Below are 17,661 nucleotides of genomic sequence, written 5' to 3'. Positions count from 1 at the left end.
TAATGGCGCACGCCCGAAAAATGCAAGTACGCGGTCTCGCGTTCAGTTAATTCAGAATGCGGGTACTTCCCTATGAGCCTCTGAAACCCCGGTGGATTCCAGTGTGCAGGTGGACCCGTTTACTGGTCTGCCAAACCAGTTTGACTCCGTGCTACAACTATTCATGACAGAATATGTCAAATGTTTAGACGGCCGACTCAAGACAAATACATACACCCACACATCACTCGTTGTGTGTGTGATGCTGGAATTAGTACCTCTGATGGTTCGGAAGGTGCTCTGTGGGACACCAGCAAAGGACACAAGTCTCACTGTCTAGGCACTGGCCTGCAGTTCTTTACTAACGAAGTGCCAGTACAAGAGTGTTCTTCTCCTTCTGTCTCCTTTCCTCCTCAGCTCGGTAGCAAAAGGCTATTTACATCTTACACTTCCCCCGCTTTAGCACAAACCATTCAAGAGCTGGAGTGTGGCATTCGAATCTCAGAGAGTGCCTATTGCTCTGCATACACTGATTTGACCAATCAGAGACTTTAAAATTAATCGGGAAAAAGAAAAATAAGAGCTTCAGCTTCGCGGCCTCTTTCCCACGCGTTGACGCCGTGTCTTTTGCTAACAACATGACCAGGATGGAACCACAACCCTCCATTAAGGCTTGTTATCTCCCCTATTGCTTCCATTTCGAAGTTTCCAAAGAACGGCCATAAACTCGCTAAAAGCCTCGTGCTTTCACAAATATATTTTGTAACAGAGTCTAGACATCTGGGCTCCAGTACCTGTCCCACAGAAATTCGCAGAACGTTCACAGTTGGCTTGTCGGCTTCTTGCCTAACAAGGGCCCACCTCCGCTTTATTGCCGGTCTACAATGCGCTGGCCACTGCAGCGGAGACTTCTCGGCGCTAGTCGTCTACCTGGACGAGGCTGCCTACCGACCGGTGCCAACCAACGTGTCTGCACAGTGAGACCACGGAACTCGGCCGTCCAGAAATGTTTCCATCCAGGTTCCGCCGAAAAAACGCGCTTCCCACTGTCACTGCTTTCACTGCAGTCGTTTAAATTGGCACTCTATTCGCTTGAACGCAGGTAAAGTTTACCATTATTCCTTCCCTAGAGCACGCAAGCAAGAGCATCATCTACTGCCCACCATTTCACCATGATGTATGAAGTCAAATTGCAATGACGATCACATTCCCTAAGAACGTGAAGTGGCATATCACCGGAACAGAAGTGAGAGTACCCTGCAATCTCTCACCTTCCAGGATCTCACTGTGTCTCTTCCCACTGAAAAAGGTGGTTATTTAGGCTTTTGGGCAGGTGGTCACGTTAATAGGACTGGACAGAGTATTATAAACAACGTCTGAGAACCGCTGGAGGCACGAATAATTCATTTGGGCCACAGTTTGACGACCACTGGTCTAGATGTACTTTTGCTACTTCGTTGTTACCTCCGACGCCACTTAGTGCGCACTCCGCCACAGCCGCCGCTAAATTAGAGTAGCGGGGAATGGGTAACTCCATCAAATTCTGCAGGGACTTGAAATCCAATGGCCTCTAGTAAGATATGTATCAGCCATCTTGAACTAAGGTCATTCTCGTGTTTAACTGCTTGAAGGCTGTGCCCACCTTTGCTCACCACCAATGAGGCGTTATTGTGCTTCTGCATCTACATCTATACGATACAAGCCATCTTACGGTGTGTGGCGGAGGATATTTCCTGTGGCAGTGACACTTCCCCCTTTTCCTGTTCCAGTCGGGTCTGTTCACTGAAAGAACGATCGGTGTTAAGCGTCCGGGTGGGCGCGAATCTCCCTAATTTTAAATGACCTTTTCATGAGGTATACGTAAGAAGAGCCAATATACTGTTTAGCTCTTCTAGGAATGTACGGTCTCGGACTTTAACAACAGGTTATAACATAATGCTGAAAGCCTCCCCCGCAGCTTCTGGCACTGGAGTTGGCTGACCATCTCCATGGCGAATTCGCACTAGCTAAAAGAATCCGTAACGAAACGTGCTGCTCTTCTTTGAATCTTCTCTGTTACCTCCGTCAGTTCTACCTTGTACAGATCCCAAACCGGCGAGAATTATTCAAATATTGGTCGCCTGAACTTCTTCCTCCGTTGATGGACTACCTTTCCTGAGCATTCTTTCAGTCTGGCATCTGCCTTATCCACGATTAATTTTATGTGGTCGTTCGACTTCACATTGCTCCGTAGGCTTACTCTCAGATATTTTACAAGAGCACCTGTGGCTGTTCTGCAATTTCGTAATCGTACAGCAAAAGGTATTTCAGTCTATGTTACATCTGCATTTTCCTTTAATTTTCTAGCGTCGCGCCTTCTTTGTATACAGCAGCCTCACTCGCGAAAAGGTTCATGAAATTTCTGTCTTATCTACAAGGTCATTTGTGTCTCGTGGACGAACAGAGCGAGCTGGGTTTCAAACAATCGTTTTCGAACCCATACTGGTTCCTACAGAGGAGATGTCACAATACGTGAGCATAAAACATGCTCGAAAATCTACACTAGTCCAATATCAGAGATACAGACCTATGGTTTTGAGCGTTTTTTCGACGACACTTCTTGAGAACGGGAATGACCTATCATTATGAAAGGTTCTCTCCTCAAGACCTACGGACCACTGCTTCTAGTAGAGGGGTAAGTTATTTTGCATACTACGTGTGGAATTGAATCGGTATCTGTTAGGTCCAGTCCAGTGGCCTTTCCTCTGTTAAGCGATTTCGGTTGCTTTTCTATCCCTTGCACATTTCGATATTATCATTGTGTCGTTCGTCCAATGAAAAAAAAGAGGAACTACAATGTAATCTTCCTCTGTGAAACAGTTTTGGAAAAAGCTCTTTAGTAATTTGGCGCCTTCTTGGCGGCGAATCGTGTCGCCAATAAAACTGGTTCGCGGGCCGATTCCGAGAGAGTCTGTTGGCGCGCTCTGCCTTGTGCCTTGACTGCTGTGTTAGCGGTCTTGAATGCTTCCGTTTGAGATGGTGAAGTTGTACCAGGCTCACCGTGGTTTGTTGCCTGTACTGGGGAACGGTGTGCTATGTGTCCATCGGCACACTGAATGTTAGATGTGTCTTGCCGGTATAGCCGCGGTGTATGGGTGTGTTCAAGGACCAAAGTAAAAGGAGTTTGGTGGATTCAGTTTGGATAAACGGGGGCGTTTGCTAAATCCTGTCTTCACAGTTGTCGAGCACTGTCAGTGGAAAGATAACTGGCTCATGTAATCTATTTGTCGTGTGTGCCGTAGTGAATTATGTAAACGGTGAGTATCGATCCGTTACATGTTAAGATTTCTTGCTTTCACCGTGAGATAACTGGTTTAAAGTGGTGCTCTCCCTTAAAGCGTTTTTGTTAAATTTTAATTACAATGGGCTGTTAGGAACTTGCTTCCGTGTAATGTTGTGGCACCCTGTGGGTGCTGCTTGCACAGCGTTATTGCTTTTTAAGAATTTTATGTGTCCTTCTGAAACTATAAAGTAGCAGTGCCAAACCGCGTGCAGCTTTACTTGTCTGTTGTTAATTTAAAGCATATTCTGGCCCTTTTGATTCACGACTGTGCCTGCTCGTGATTTGTTTCAGAACTGAACGACTAACAGTTAGTGTAGCTATTTAAAATTCTAAGTCTGAGCCGTTACTTTTAATTGCTGTACTAGCCAACTTGTTTTAAAGTTTCATTCTCTTATAGATAATTTTTAATGTCATGCTAATCTCTTTATGTCTGGGCAATCTGTGTTTTATCAAGTTTGAGTGATGACATACCAATTGGTTACTTTAAAGTAAGATATGGTTCAGAGGTCAGGTGGCTTTCCTTTTAAGGGGGACCTCACATTAGGTCAGTGGTTTATCGAAGTATTTCGTGTATGGCAATTGTTTTATTTTACGTGTGCTTTTGAAATTCCTGTCAATACTGGTGTAAACTATTGCGTAAAGCTGAACACAGGCAGCTGATGTTGGCGTCCATTGAGGACCTGTAGTTGGTTGCTTCCGCAACTGGAATCACTTATTTGTCGAATTTTCAATTAATACTGTAACAGTTTTAAGTAATAAATTTTTTACTTCAAAGTTCGCTTCCTGTGCGTGGTCTGTTTCAACACCTTACACTACCGAGACAGAGCATTTACTTCTGTGGTCCTTTCCCCATAAATTCTGTGTTTCTATTTATGTGTTTATTCTTCGCACTAAGTACGAGGCCGAAATCATTATTGTACAGTAGAATAAACGATACATTCTGTGAAATGGCGGACCTTTACTTTAAAAGAATCAGAACTCCTATCGGTCTTTTCTCAAATTGGTAGCTAGAGTTTCACTTTCGAAACTGAACATTTCACGCACAGCTCTCCTTACGCTAATTTTGGGTTCGTTTAATCTTTATCTGTGAGGCTTTTGCCACGTTTAAATCATGCAGCAAAGTTCTGTGTACTTTTCTTGCAGCTTCTTAACTGTGGTCGAACCACGGTGGGTCCTTTTCATCCGTCACAATTTTTCTCTGGACATGCTGGTCCAAATCGTATTGTATGAAGCTTTTCAATTTTGTTCACTGATGCTCAACATCGTCAGTGCTAGAGACAACTTTCGTGATGACCTGTCAATCTGAAATCCGTCTCTTGTCACTCTCGCTAAACGGAAATATCTTCCCGCCTTTCTTTGTATTACTATTTACAGCCTTTTTCAGTGATGCTGTAACGGCTTTATGATCATTGGTTCCCTGTTCTGCTCTAACTGACACCATACCGACAATGCCTATCCTCACCTGTAGCATAATCTGGAGGTCCGCATAGGCTAAAATCTAGAAGGTGCCGTTCCTCCATATTTAAATTGTGTTTAAATAATCATTCAACTCACTAATTAAAACCTCGTCGGTCATAGTAAACAGTTAGTAGAATTTTTGTCGGTATCTATTATTCATTTATCTTCTTAATGATTCGGTGTTATACATTTATTGTGCTTCTAAGTGTGAACTCTAGTAAGCCAAGCACTTTCCCGGCCACTATATCCATGACTTTCCGTCAAAATAAACCGATGAGAAGCAGGGTGAAAACATCAAAATACAGAAAGCGTGGTCGAAGCAGAAAATTTATGTTAAGGTGTTTGATGACTTAAAAGCTGTATCTTGCTATCTGTATATCCTGAGGACAAAATTTTTATTATTCACTGACGCAGAAATCTGTCTCACGCTAATGTGTGCAGTGTGACTTTCAGTGCTTATGGCCCGAAGAAAGTCTTTATTTCCCACTGACGATGACATTGTTATTAGGCTGTTCTCCAAATACAGACTACTTTTCAAAATCCGTAAACAATAAATGACCTGTTGATTAAATGTGTAGACCGTTATTTCAAAGGCTAAGAGCTTATTTGTTCCGTTGCCACATGAGACCTTAACTATTTGGGGATTGTGCAGAGACATTGCTTTAGACCAAATGGAGGGATCCAGTTCATTTGTTACCATAAAGCTGAGGACCGGACAGCCAGCAAACTATGAGCTCATAAGAAAACAAAATTCACTCATTTGATGCAATCAATTTTTTTCCACTTCAGCTGAGGCTGGTGTTTAAGATTTTCATATGTATCCTTCTGTGAACGTTTTATATATGGAACTACAGCTTTATAGTGACTCGTCATATTCTAATTCGTTAACTTAGTTCCTCCAATTATCTTTGTGACTACTTTGCACTGGTAAGATTTCCACGCCTTTTCTACTGCGTCTAATACAAAATGCGTATGATGCTTGTGTATGAAACGGTGCAATTGCCCCTTAATACTCGCTTCTGGCGGTGTCGATAGGTATGTTCAATCCTTTGGTCCCAGGGCAGAACTCCCACATTGGGAGGGCACATGAACAGGCGAGGAAAACATGCGAAAGCTCTAGTAATGCAACAACACTATTGTTCTACAACACAAAGTAAAAAATAGATACAGCTCATTCTCCACAGTTTCTCTCCAGAACATCCATATTCACGGATTACCGGAAGTGTTCGTACGGCTTTAGCGCTCTTCTTTCATTATTCGTTGTTTTTAACCTTGGTAAAATACCATCGAAGGACTCAGTTGATATGTATCTTAGAACACTGTAAATGGAAATAAAACCCAAGATATCATTACAAAAATTACTGGAAAATTTATGTTAAGTGTTTGTGTAACTTTTCTCTGAAATTGTTAGTGTATGACGATGCTCATGGCCGTGATACGTCTACGAATTAATCACGGTTGATTCAGCTTATTCCTACATCAGGTTAAAATGGATAAAAGTGAATATATGTGTTTTACGGTTCAAGAGTTAATTCATTTAGTACTAGTTTTCGCTAAGGCTTGAAATAAATCTAACCACAAGAATATACAAGGGATAAGGATCTGTCTACAAAGATATACGTGATATCTTAACGCAAAGAAAAAAAAATTAGCTACTCTGAGACTGTGTATCAATTACGTATCCAAACATTTGTTTTATTTTCTTTGCCATTTCGTAGTTTCGTTGTGGTCTACTGCAATTGTTTCATTCATTTGTTAAATGTGCGCCTTTGGAATTACCTCTAGTCTCTTCGCTAATATTATGCAAATATGCGAAACACGATTAATGGCTGTGGTAAAAAAGAAAAAAACACAGACTCGGGAAATAGTCCATAGTTCTGGCTCTGATAGAGCGACCGTGACCTCTCATTATCAGCTGAATGTCAGCACGAAATGCAGTGAAAATCTGCGCCCTGAGATTACGTATTCAGTGGCATTCGTACAAAGCTGTAGCAAACCAGGCTCCAGTGAGAACTGTTGCTACACGTTCTCGATGACATCTGGGAGAAACTTTTCTGAAATTGCCTGAAACATTGAAACTAAGACCTGTGATGCAGGGAGAACCTCTGGTAAGTTGTGCTATTTTTGTTCAATTCTATAGACTTGGTAATCTTACTGTGCATGGAATTATAAAAATAAGAAAATGTAGCTTTTGCCTATTAACGTTAAAGCCTCTGTGAGTTGACGAAGGAAAGAAGTTCATCGATTTGCTTGTACAGTCCTAGTTAGCTCTGAGACTTACTGATATGCAAGCGTTCCTTAAGGGCTAGTGTACCATTTTAAAACTAACGAGTCACCAGCAGTCATCATGGCCTATAACAGGATGGCTACTACACGTATAATATGAAGTAACGCTAGTTTTTCTATGTGTTTGGATTCGTTAATGCGAAGTATCCGGAATACGCAGATAGATCGTTATGTGGCAACTACATAAAGCTGAACACAAGAAAAGAATATCGCATGATTGCTAAACTGCAGTGTAATGACACTTTCTCATAACATAGTAGGCGGTAGGCAGGAATACCAGAAACCTTACTAAATATGCTTTTGAGGTTATTCTAAATTACTTCATGGGAATACCGCTTTTGTTACCGGTTCTGTACATTTAAATATGAAGAAGATGGGACGGATATTGTGGCTTAGCATTTACTTGACAAAACTATATAAGAGATGGTTTCATTTGGACGTAGACAATTTATTTTCTCACCCGTATACAACTAGTCTGGAGGACATGCCACCAATCGAATTGATATCGACAAGAAATCAAACACAACCCTTCATGATGAGACACAGTTAGGGACATACAGTACAGTATTAATTACAGAAATTTAAATTGTGAAATGTGCCTGATTGTTCCACGGCAAGACCACGACGGTCTAGTGCAGAAAGGCAGCAAGATTTTGTGGCCCAGTCCCAGGAAAAACAAAAAAACTCTATCAACGAAATGTGTTAGGAACATTGAGACCAATGATGTCCGTGATAGTTGTCTGAAACCACACTAGAACATCAAACCCTAACGCATCAGAATGTCGTTGCATTTGGAGAGATCATCTCCAGGAGCAAAATTTATTCAAAATCTCGCAGACAGGACAAAGTTGTATGAAAGTGCACCAAGCAAGATCGTGAGAACCATTTGACGTCGTAAGTCATACAATTGAATGTTGTACCGGTATGGTGTCGAGAAACACAGTAACTGTTTTGTCAAAAATGAAAACCTCCTCTTTGCGAGATTAATGTTTCAAAGGACGCTATACTCTCATACTAGCTTGGTTAGGTGATCTGTGTTTATCGCTCTTGGCTCCCCAACCTGATTTGTTGATACCTTATAGAATGTGGCGAAGGACACTTCTGGTACTATCCACCTTTCTTATTCCATTCACGATTGGGGCACACAAGAATGCCGATCCCATTATTTATTCAAACTGTGGCGTTCGCTGTGTTATTCAGTGGTTTGGTATTTAACTAATTTGAAAATGAAAATGATAATCTTATTTCATTACATTGAGTAATTACTAAAAAAAAATTTTCTCACGGCTAAAGATTTGGTCAAGTTGCTAAAGAAATCCAAGTTAACGTTGTGTTAAAGTGTTGTCTGTAAGCTGTGTAAGTGTCACTACATCGCAGTTCACACAACAGATTCTGCACAACTATTAATTACGATGGAAACAGTTATCTTCAGCAAAATGATCATTAAAACCACCGAATATCAGCCGCGCACAACACTGACGTATGTTAGCTGAAACAATATTCTTCGCAACTCGTGCGCAATTAATTGCAGCTCCACACATCAGCAAGAAAAAGTTTGTTACATGGATCGTGCTATGAGCAATGTTTTTAAAGAACCAATCTGATTCGAACTATTTTTATTAAAATAAGTTCGGGACCGCCGTTGCACTTTTATTTTCACACGTTTTTATTACCTTCGGCATTTACGTCTGCAGAGTTGCGTAATTTGAATTTGCCGCTGGGATAATTGTTAAGATGGCGGCAGACAATTGATAGAGACTTTCTGTTGTTAGATCAACTTTCCTTTTACCAGGATAAGTATTTGAAATGCTTATTAAACTTTACTTTCATGTTGTGCACTATTTAGACTAATTTTCATCAAGAAAACCTGTGATTTTTTCCTAAGAAACACAGATAAAAACGCGATACGAATTGCTATTATCAATGGCTGCGCACCTTGCTGCGGAAAGAAATAATTAACAGAGATAATGCTAATTGAGGGAGGAATTAAAGTTACAAATAATTATTCACTCATATTTATAGTAATACTGAACTCTATTCTCAAGTAATAATTAACAAATAATTATATTTCTTAACAGACGTCAGTTTCATATGCGTCTTGCGTCCGCAACCTACAAAAGCCAACCATCAAAAGGTAAAAACAAAGGACGACAAAAGCAAATTATAAAAGGAATTTGCAATTATCATTGTCTTTGTATGATACACATCGATATGTCCAATTACATCATACAATATAATATAAATAATTAATATTTATCATCCTTTTCTTTTACTGTTTTTTCATATGTCGGACGGATAATGCTTACAACTGTTAGAGGCATAAATTCCTCTCGTCGCACTGTAGCTACAATTTATATCGTGGATGTTACAAAATACTATGATTTTCCCACTAAGGTCATATCGGATAATGCATGAGAAGGGAAACAATATTAGGTTGATGCATAAGTTCGTAGCGGCTTTTGATCTGCGTGTTGGTATTCCGGTAGCCAGGGGCTTATTTATTGATTTTCATTTTTTATATGTAGTTCACTGATGCTATTTGGGATTAAATACAATTATTTTTTCATTTTAAGAATGAGTGGAGCTGTGGGAGCTAGAAAATTGAGTGCCAAGTGGAGAAATCGGAACATTTCCAACATATTCCTTTAGTTGAATTCAGTAGGGGGAGACATTTGTGCTGTATATGAGTATAATGCCACTGGATAGAACGCGGCAAAGAAAATGGTTTTCTCGTTTTAAGTAGGTTCGTTTTGACATTAGTGACTCTCTATGTTCACGAAGACATTTAGAGTTTGATGAAGATAATTTAAAAGCATTAATCTGCAATTATCAACGTCAACGTATTCGAGAACCGGCAAATGTGATTAACTGTGATCAGTCCACCATCGTCCGACAGTTGCATCAGTGGGGAAGGTTCATAAATGGAGTGTGCGGGTACTGCACCCTAAAATCCAAAATCCCAAAAACCAGCGTGTGGCCACGTGTGCAACTCTCCTTGCTAGTCATCAACTGGCTCGTGAACAACAGCGACCATTAATGTCCTGCATTGTTGTTGGTGATGAGAAATGGTTTTTTATGCTGACATAAGGAAAAGAAAGGAATGGTTGAGCCCAAACAAAGAAGCAACTGCTCGTACAAACAAATGAGCGCATCTACAAAAGATAATGTAATGCATCTAGTGGAACAGCGACTGTGTGGTGAGCTACGAATTGCTTCCTCGGGGTGTAAACATCACTGCTAACATCTATTGCTAGCAACTGAAACATCTTGAAGATGAAGTCCAAGAACAACGACCAGGAACACTGAGTGACGTGAAGCTATTCCACGATGACATCAGGTCGCATTCTGCTAGACTGGCATAAACACTGTACAGGATCTGGGTGGGAAGTTATTCCGCACCCATCTTGTTCACCCGACATTGCGCCCTCAGGTTTTCACATTTTTCGTTCTCTACCAAACAACTTTCAAGGAACTTCCTTCCCAGATGAAAATTCACCCCGAAAGTGGCTTGATGAGTTCTTCGCTTCAAACTCATGTGATTTCTTTATCGTGAAATCGAATAGTTACCCCAGCGTTGGCAGACTTTTGTAAATAGTGAAGAAGAATATATTACTGATGACTAATGTCACTGTTATGTGTACCTGTTCTTTATTAAAGTTGCGGAGAAATTCTACAAACTTATGCACCAACGCAATACGATACCTCACTCTCCTTAGAGAGCACGCGTTCGAAATTTTAACTTTAATTCTGTCTCTAATGCATACCGCCTCTCTTTTAGCGTCTGCTTGAATACTTAAGTGCGCCTTTCCACTACAATCTCATAGTTACTAAACGACCTAGCGACGAAAAGCGTCCCGCTTTGTTGAGCCATTACTCCCTCTTCTATTAATGACACCTCGTAAGGACCCAACACCGGCGAACTAAAGAATACGTCGAAATATTGGTTTGTAAGCCACCTCTTTCATGGATGGATAAAAAAAGTCTATAGGAACCTTTGAAATTATCTTACCTTGGTCTCTGCTTTTTCAGTAGTTCTATGTGATCGTTCTACTTTAGGTCTTTCAGCGTGCTGAAAATGAGGTATTTTATTATTATTCCTGTTGTTATTATTGTTTTCAGAGATTCCTTGTCAATAGAGTTTCGAACAAAGAATGTTCTTTTGCCCTATTTATTACTTTCAGCTCGGTTTCCTGAGTATCTGCAGGATTTTCTGTGTCGAAGTCAAATCGGATTACATCAGTTAGCTCGCCGATAACTATTGACCTCTCACGCTAATCTGAGCGGTCTGATTACGACTGTGGATATAACCTCATGTGGTGAGAGAGTGGGAACACGTAATCCAACCACATTGTTATACGTGGTCGTTTTTGTGGTGCACCTACTATGTTGTGGGGAGGCATAATGTTACATGGGCGAACTGATTTCCGAACATTTTATAACGGTACAGTCACCAGTCAACGCTATTGTGAGACCACTCCTTGCCCGTTCATTGTTATGGATGACAACGCGTGACAGCGTCGAACAGTGCCGGTGGAGGAGCCCTTGCGACGACAGAACGTTCTGTAAATGGACTGGACTGCCCGTTCCCCCGACTTACATTCCGTTGAGCACATGTTGGATGCATTCGGGACATCTGTTATATTCCGTCCACATGAAACAACGATCATCCAGCAGTTGTCAAACGCGCTGTTGTGGGAATGGAGGCCACACCCAGAAGAATGCCTTACCAACACTGAGGCAAGCATGGGTGCACTTTGCACTGCCCTCCGTGGTCGTCACACTCTCTGTTAAGAACCAAGTCACGCCATTTGTAATATCCAGGGACCCACCACAAACCGCGATGACTTACGTGTAATTGTTATGTTTGAATAAAAGCGTTATTTCTGTTTCTCTCATTATGTTTTTCTTCCACTGTCTTCCATACTATACCAGCGGAGTTCTTTCTATGAGTGGTCCACGTTTCATCGATCTATGTTACGTGGCGGTGACATATCATATACAAGCTACTTTCGTCCATACATTTTACACACACCAGTGTCTAAAGTATATACAAACTTATTTGGTTGTAAGATTAAAACGCCTTACAGAAAGGAGAACATATCCTCTTACTTTAGGTTTTATATGTCAATACTTCATATCTAGAGTGAATATAGCCGTCTAACGATTATTCTACGCACACATTGGCCAGCTCATGCTTTGCGTTTTAGAATCGATAAGCACAAAGCAATTCTGTACAAGCACCAGCATGATACGTCTGTAATTTAGACTTATTGGATATAATGGAGCACACATTTGGTCTAAGGCGCTTATGCTTTAAGCTTTAAACACTTATGACATTATAATTTTATTTCACTGCAACATTTTAAACCACAATTTACAATATACATTGACTGCAAAAGAAACCAATACGGCCGGCTGAAGTGGCCTTGCGGTTTTAGGCTCTGCAGTCTGGAACTGCGAAACCGCTACGGTCGCAGGTTCGAATCCTGCCTCGGGCATGGATGTGTATGATGTCCTTAGGTTAGTTAGGTTTAACTAGTTCTAAGTTCTAGGGGACTAATGACCTCAGAAGTTGAGTCCCATAGTGCTCAGAGCCATTTCTGAAACCACTACGCAAAAATTATTAACATCGGGAATGCATTTGTCTAGGCACCGTATTTAAGTGATTATGAATGAAGATTAATGTAAGGAGATCAGTCGTCGCAAATGTGAAATGCTGGCACATTAACATCCGGTGTAACCGGCGGAAGGTTGAATACTACATGCAAACAGGTGGGGGTCGTCAGTTTGTAGGATGGAGTTCCATGCCTGCTGCCCTTGGTAGGTCAGTACAGGGACGGTTACCACTGCTTGTGGATTACGCTGGGGTTGTCATCCAATAATGTCCCATATGTGCTCGAGTGAAGATAGGTTTGGTGATCGAGCAGGACAAGATAATATGTCGACACTCTGTAGAGCATGTTGGATTACAACAGCGGTACGTGGGCTAGCGTTATCCTGTTGTAAAATACCCCCTGAAATGCTGTTCAAGAACTGCAGGTGACATCACCAACCTGATGTACAAATTTTCAGTCAGGCTGCTTGGAATGGGATAACCACGAGAGCGCTGCTGCTGTCATACGAAATCGCACTCCAGACAATAACCCCAGGCGTAGGTCCAGTGTGTCTAGCATGCAGACATGTTCGCTCCAAGGCCTCAGCCGACTTCCTACTAACCAACACACGGCCATCACTGGCACCGAGGCTGAACCAGCTTTCATCAAAAAGTACAACAGACCTCCGTCTTTCCCTCCCGAGTAGTCTCGTTTAACACCTATGAAGTCGCAAATAGCGGTGGTTTGGGTTCAGTGAAATGCACGCTACAGGGAGACCGGCTCGAAGCCAACCTTCAAGTAGTCGATTTGTAACAGTTCGTTGTGTCTCTGTGGTACCAACTGCGGCTCAAATTGCTACTGCAGATGCCGTGCAATGCGCTGATGCCATGCGGTGAACGCGATGGTATTTTCTTTCGGTAGTAAAAGAAACACAACACTTTAATAAGTTTTGTATGTTCTATAGCACTTTAATATTCGTCCCTACTTCCCAGACACCCTGTGTCATCGGTAGACCACTGCTACCAAAGGACTATACCGTCTGAGAGTGTTTAGAATTGGTTAAATTGTGACTGAACAGTGGCAGTGTGTCGGCCGCATTGAAATCATTACACAGGCGCTTTGCCTGACCCTCCGTCGCCCCCCCGCCCCCTTGTGATACAGCTCAGTCTCTTGCTCTGTATGTTGATCGATGTATTTTATTATTGTTTCTGCGCTTGATGATGAACTTTTGGGAGTTATTTATACTGTGTCATTATTTGTAAATTTCTGCCAGGTCTAGATCGTCTTCACCGGTGTTGTCAACTCTTTTTTCTAATAGTACTCGGCTTTATAGCACTCAAAATTCCCTATACTAATATTCTGGTCGCTTATTGGCCAGTGACAAATTGTGGAAGGGTTTGTTACTTACTGTTCGCTGTGTTGCGTTATATTAAAGGAAGAGTTTTTAATGTTATTACATGGTTATTAATGTGTGTATGGTTTACTGGAAAGAGATTTGCAAACAGGAACTGGGGAAGTAGGCCAACGTCAAACTCTGAAGTGTAGTGTAAGTTCCACGTACAACAAAACCTTGCTAAGTAGCCATCCAATTTAATTACAATTCGGAAGATATGAGACAAAAGAACTGAATTAATCATTGAATTGGTAAGCATTGCTAATGTGATAACATTAATAAAAAGAACCAAGCTAATAGAGGGAATGAGCATATGGAAACAATTTAAATACACGCGATAAATCAAATAATTCAGAGCAAGCAGGAGCTAAAGCCTCAACAACAAAGAAATAACATAATTAGACAAAAATTTAGAAATATAAGGTCTGCCTTTTGCGCTTCAGAAACCACACACTGGATATATTAAAATAATATTACAAAGAGGGTAGAGGTTTGTTTGAGAAGTAGTAATCACAGTTTAACATAGTTTATTGAAATGAAACATCATATTAAAAATTCGTCAAGAAATTTTCAAATATGATTTGTCGTTGCCTGTTATTTAATTATTTAACTTAATTAAATTATTATTATACTGAGTGCTGAGGCATACTGCAGTGATAAATCAAAAGGAAATCTTAGGCGCGTGTAGGAAAAGTTCGCTCATACACGATTCATTTACGCAAGAATAGAGATTAAAAGAATTCTGCCCATCGTAACAAGTCACAGGCAGAGAGGTTCATCTCTATCGCTGTGACTGAGTAATTGTGAATACGAATACTACGGAACACTTTCGGACAATTATCTTCCACATGAAACTAAGGTACGCTGGTGTGAAACACGCACTAATGCCGCGAATATTCAACTACAAAGCAAAATTACTAAGACTCGTTAAAACTTCAAGATCACAAATGTAAACCGAAAAGACAAAAAGAGCAATAAAATGTCAAGCATGATTAAGAATAAAACTTATTCAACATGGTACTGAAATTACACACAGGGAAACTACCACCACGCGGTATGAACAAAGATACCCAATCTTAAAAATGAAACGAAATGAAAAGCAGAAGAAATAAAACACACATGAGAATAGTTCATGCACACATTTAAATTAAAAGAGACGTCAGGCAACTGAGATTTAAATCTGAGATGGAGTAACGATCTTCGTACACCTGGTGTTCTGGTTACACAAAGCTGTTTCACAGAGGAAAACTGCACTGTAGTTCCTTCTCTAGATTGTCGCACAGATGACAAAATGGTAGATATCGAAATAGACGAAAGAGGGACAGAGAAACGATTAAAATCGCTCAAAAGAGGAAAGGCCGCTGGACCTGATGGGATACGAGATCTATGTTACACAGAGTACGCGAAGGAACTTGCCCCCCTTCTTGCAGTGATGTACCGTAGGTCTCTAGAAGAGCGTAGCGTTCCAAATGATTGGAAAAGGGCACAGGTCATCCCCGTTTTGAAGAAGGGATGTCGAACAGATGTGCAGAACTATAGACCTATATCTCTAACGTCGATCAGTTCTAGAATTTTGGAACACGTATTATGTTCGAGTATAATGACTTTCCTGGAGACTAGAAATCTACTCTGTAGGAATCAGCATGGGTTTCGAAAAAGACGGTTGTGTGAAACCCAGCTCGCGTTATTCGTCCACGAGACCCAGAGGGCCATAGACACGGGTTCACAGGTAGATGCCTGACTTCCGCAAGGCGTTCTATACAGTTCCCCACAGTCGTCTAACGAGCAAAGTAAGAGCATATGGACTATCAGACCAATTGTGTGATTGGATTGAAGAGTTCCTAGATAACAGAACGCAGCATGTCATTCTCAATGGAGAGAAGTCTTCCGAAGTAAGAGTGATTTCAGGTGTGCCACAGGGGAGTGTCATGGGACCGTTGCTGTTCACAATATACATAAATGACCTGGTGGATGACATCGGACGTTCACTGAGGCTTTTTGCAGATGATGCTGTGGTGTATCAAGAGGTTGTAACAATGGAAAATTGCACTGAAATGCAGGAGGATCTGCAGCGAATTGACGCATGGTGCAGGGAATGGCAATTGAATCTCAATGTAGACAAGTGTAATGTGCTGCGAATACATAGAAAGATAGATCCCTTATCATTTAGCTACAAAATAGCAGGTCAGCAACTGGAAGCAGTTAATTCCATAAATTTCTGGGAGTAGGCATTAGGAGTGATTTAAAATGGAATGATCATATAAAGTTGATCGTCGGTAAAGCAGATGCCAGACTGAGATTCATTGGAAGAATACTAAGGAAATGCAATCCGAAAACAAAGGAAGTAGATTACAGTACGCTTGTTCGCCCACTGCTTGAATACTGCTCAGCGGTGTGGGATCCGTACCAGATAGGGTTGATAGAAGAGATAGAGAAGATCCAACGGAGAGCAGCGCGCTTCGTTACAGGATCATTTAGTAATCGCGAAAGCGTTACGGAGATGATAGATAAACTCCAGTGGAAGACTCTGCAGGAGAGACGCTCAGTAGCTCGGTACGGGCTTTTGTTAAAGTTTCGAGAAGATACCTTCACCGAAGAGTCCGGCAGTATATTGCTCCCTCCTACGTATATCTCGCGAAGAGACCATGAGGACAAAATCAGAGAGATTAGAGCCCACACAGAAGCATACAGACAATCCTTCTTTCGACGAACAATACGAGACTGGAATAGAAGGGAGAACCGATAGAGGTACTCAGGGTACCCTCCGCCACACAACGTCAGGTGGCTTGCGGAGTATGGATGTAGATGTAGACCGGAAAAACTTACTGAACACAAAAAAATACTCAGGACTAAAATCTGAAAACTAAATGAAACCGTACTAGCAAATCAAACGCTTACACACTATCACAAATTTACATATTAACACACTCACCAGCGCCAAGTCGCTCTAAGAGTACCATCTTCACGCACCAAACGTTGACTCCCGATTGACAAAAGCACGATCGCCCTATAACGAACTTATCCCAAGTAGCTGGAAGAGACCAAAGGTGTCCTTTCCGCCATAAACTTAACTATTGTCGAATGAATACCGAAAGGACACAAATATCCTTACCTTGACTGAAAAACCTGCGTTCGCGACACTGTCACTACCACAACAGACAGCTAACTACTGTACTGCTACCACATAAAGGACAAACTCAACAGACACACTCATTCACTCATTCATACAGAGGATACAGAGAAAAAGAAAATTTGGAAGCAAAAATGTAGGTAACGTACATAGAACTGGGTGATTTCCGGAAAAGTAAATACTTTAATGTAGCTCTATACCACTGAATGGGGGCTAACAGAAAGTACCAAACAAATCAAATTCGTGTGTATTTTGTGTAAATAATATGAAATGAATCTAACAGATACAGTTCACTTTTATCTTAAAAGAAATATGCCTCTTTCTTAAACTGTTTATTGACTGGAAGAGTCGGTCCATGTTCTTACATTTTTGTATTTGTTTCTGAGATACCCTGCGCACGCCTAGTACTTGCTTAATCTGACAAGAGTGTATTGTGGCGCGTCCACACTAGTCTGCGACGTTGGGGTTTGAGTCCTGTCTCCAGACATGCCATTGGGAA

At 41.2% G+C, this 17,661-nt stretch overlaps 1 protein-coding gene across 3 annotated transcripts in view; it reads left to right on the top strand.

The window, feature by feature from the left end:
- The first annotated feature begins 6,737 nt into the window (after positions 1–6,737).
- The window catches only part of LOC124607494 (cytochrome P450 4e3-like), a 94,249-nt gene continuing 83,325 nt past the window's right edge, over positions 6,738–17,661 (top strand). For all 3 annotated transcript variants that reach the window (XM_047139875.1, XM_047139876.1, XM_047139874.1), the window contains exon 1: positions 6,738–6,867. The gene's annotated coding sequence lies outside the window, so the exon portion shown is untranslated. The remainder of the gene's footprint in view (positions 6,868–17,661) is intronic.

Source organism: Schistocerca americana, chromosome 3 (assembly GCF_021461395.2).
Source record: "Schistocerca americana isolate TAMUIC-IGC-003095 chromosome 3, iqSchAmer2.1, whole genome shotgun sequence".
Taxonomy (NCBI): Eukaryota; Metazoa; Arthropoda; class Insecta; order Orthoptera; family Acrididae; genus Schistocerca; species Schistocerca americana.
The sequence above is the reverse complement of the archived record's forward strand: the minus strand, read 5'-3'. Positions and strand labels throughout refer to the sequence as shown.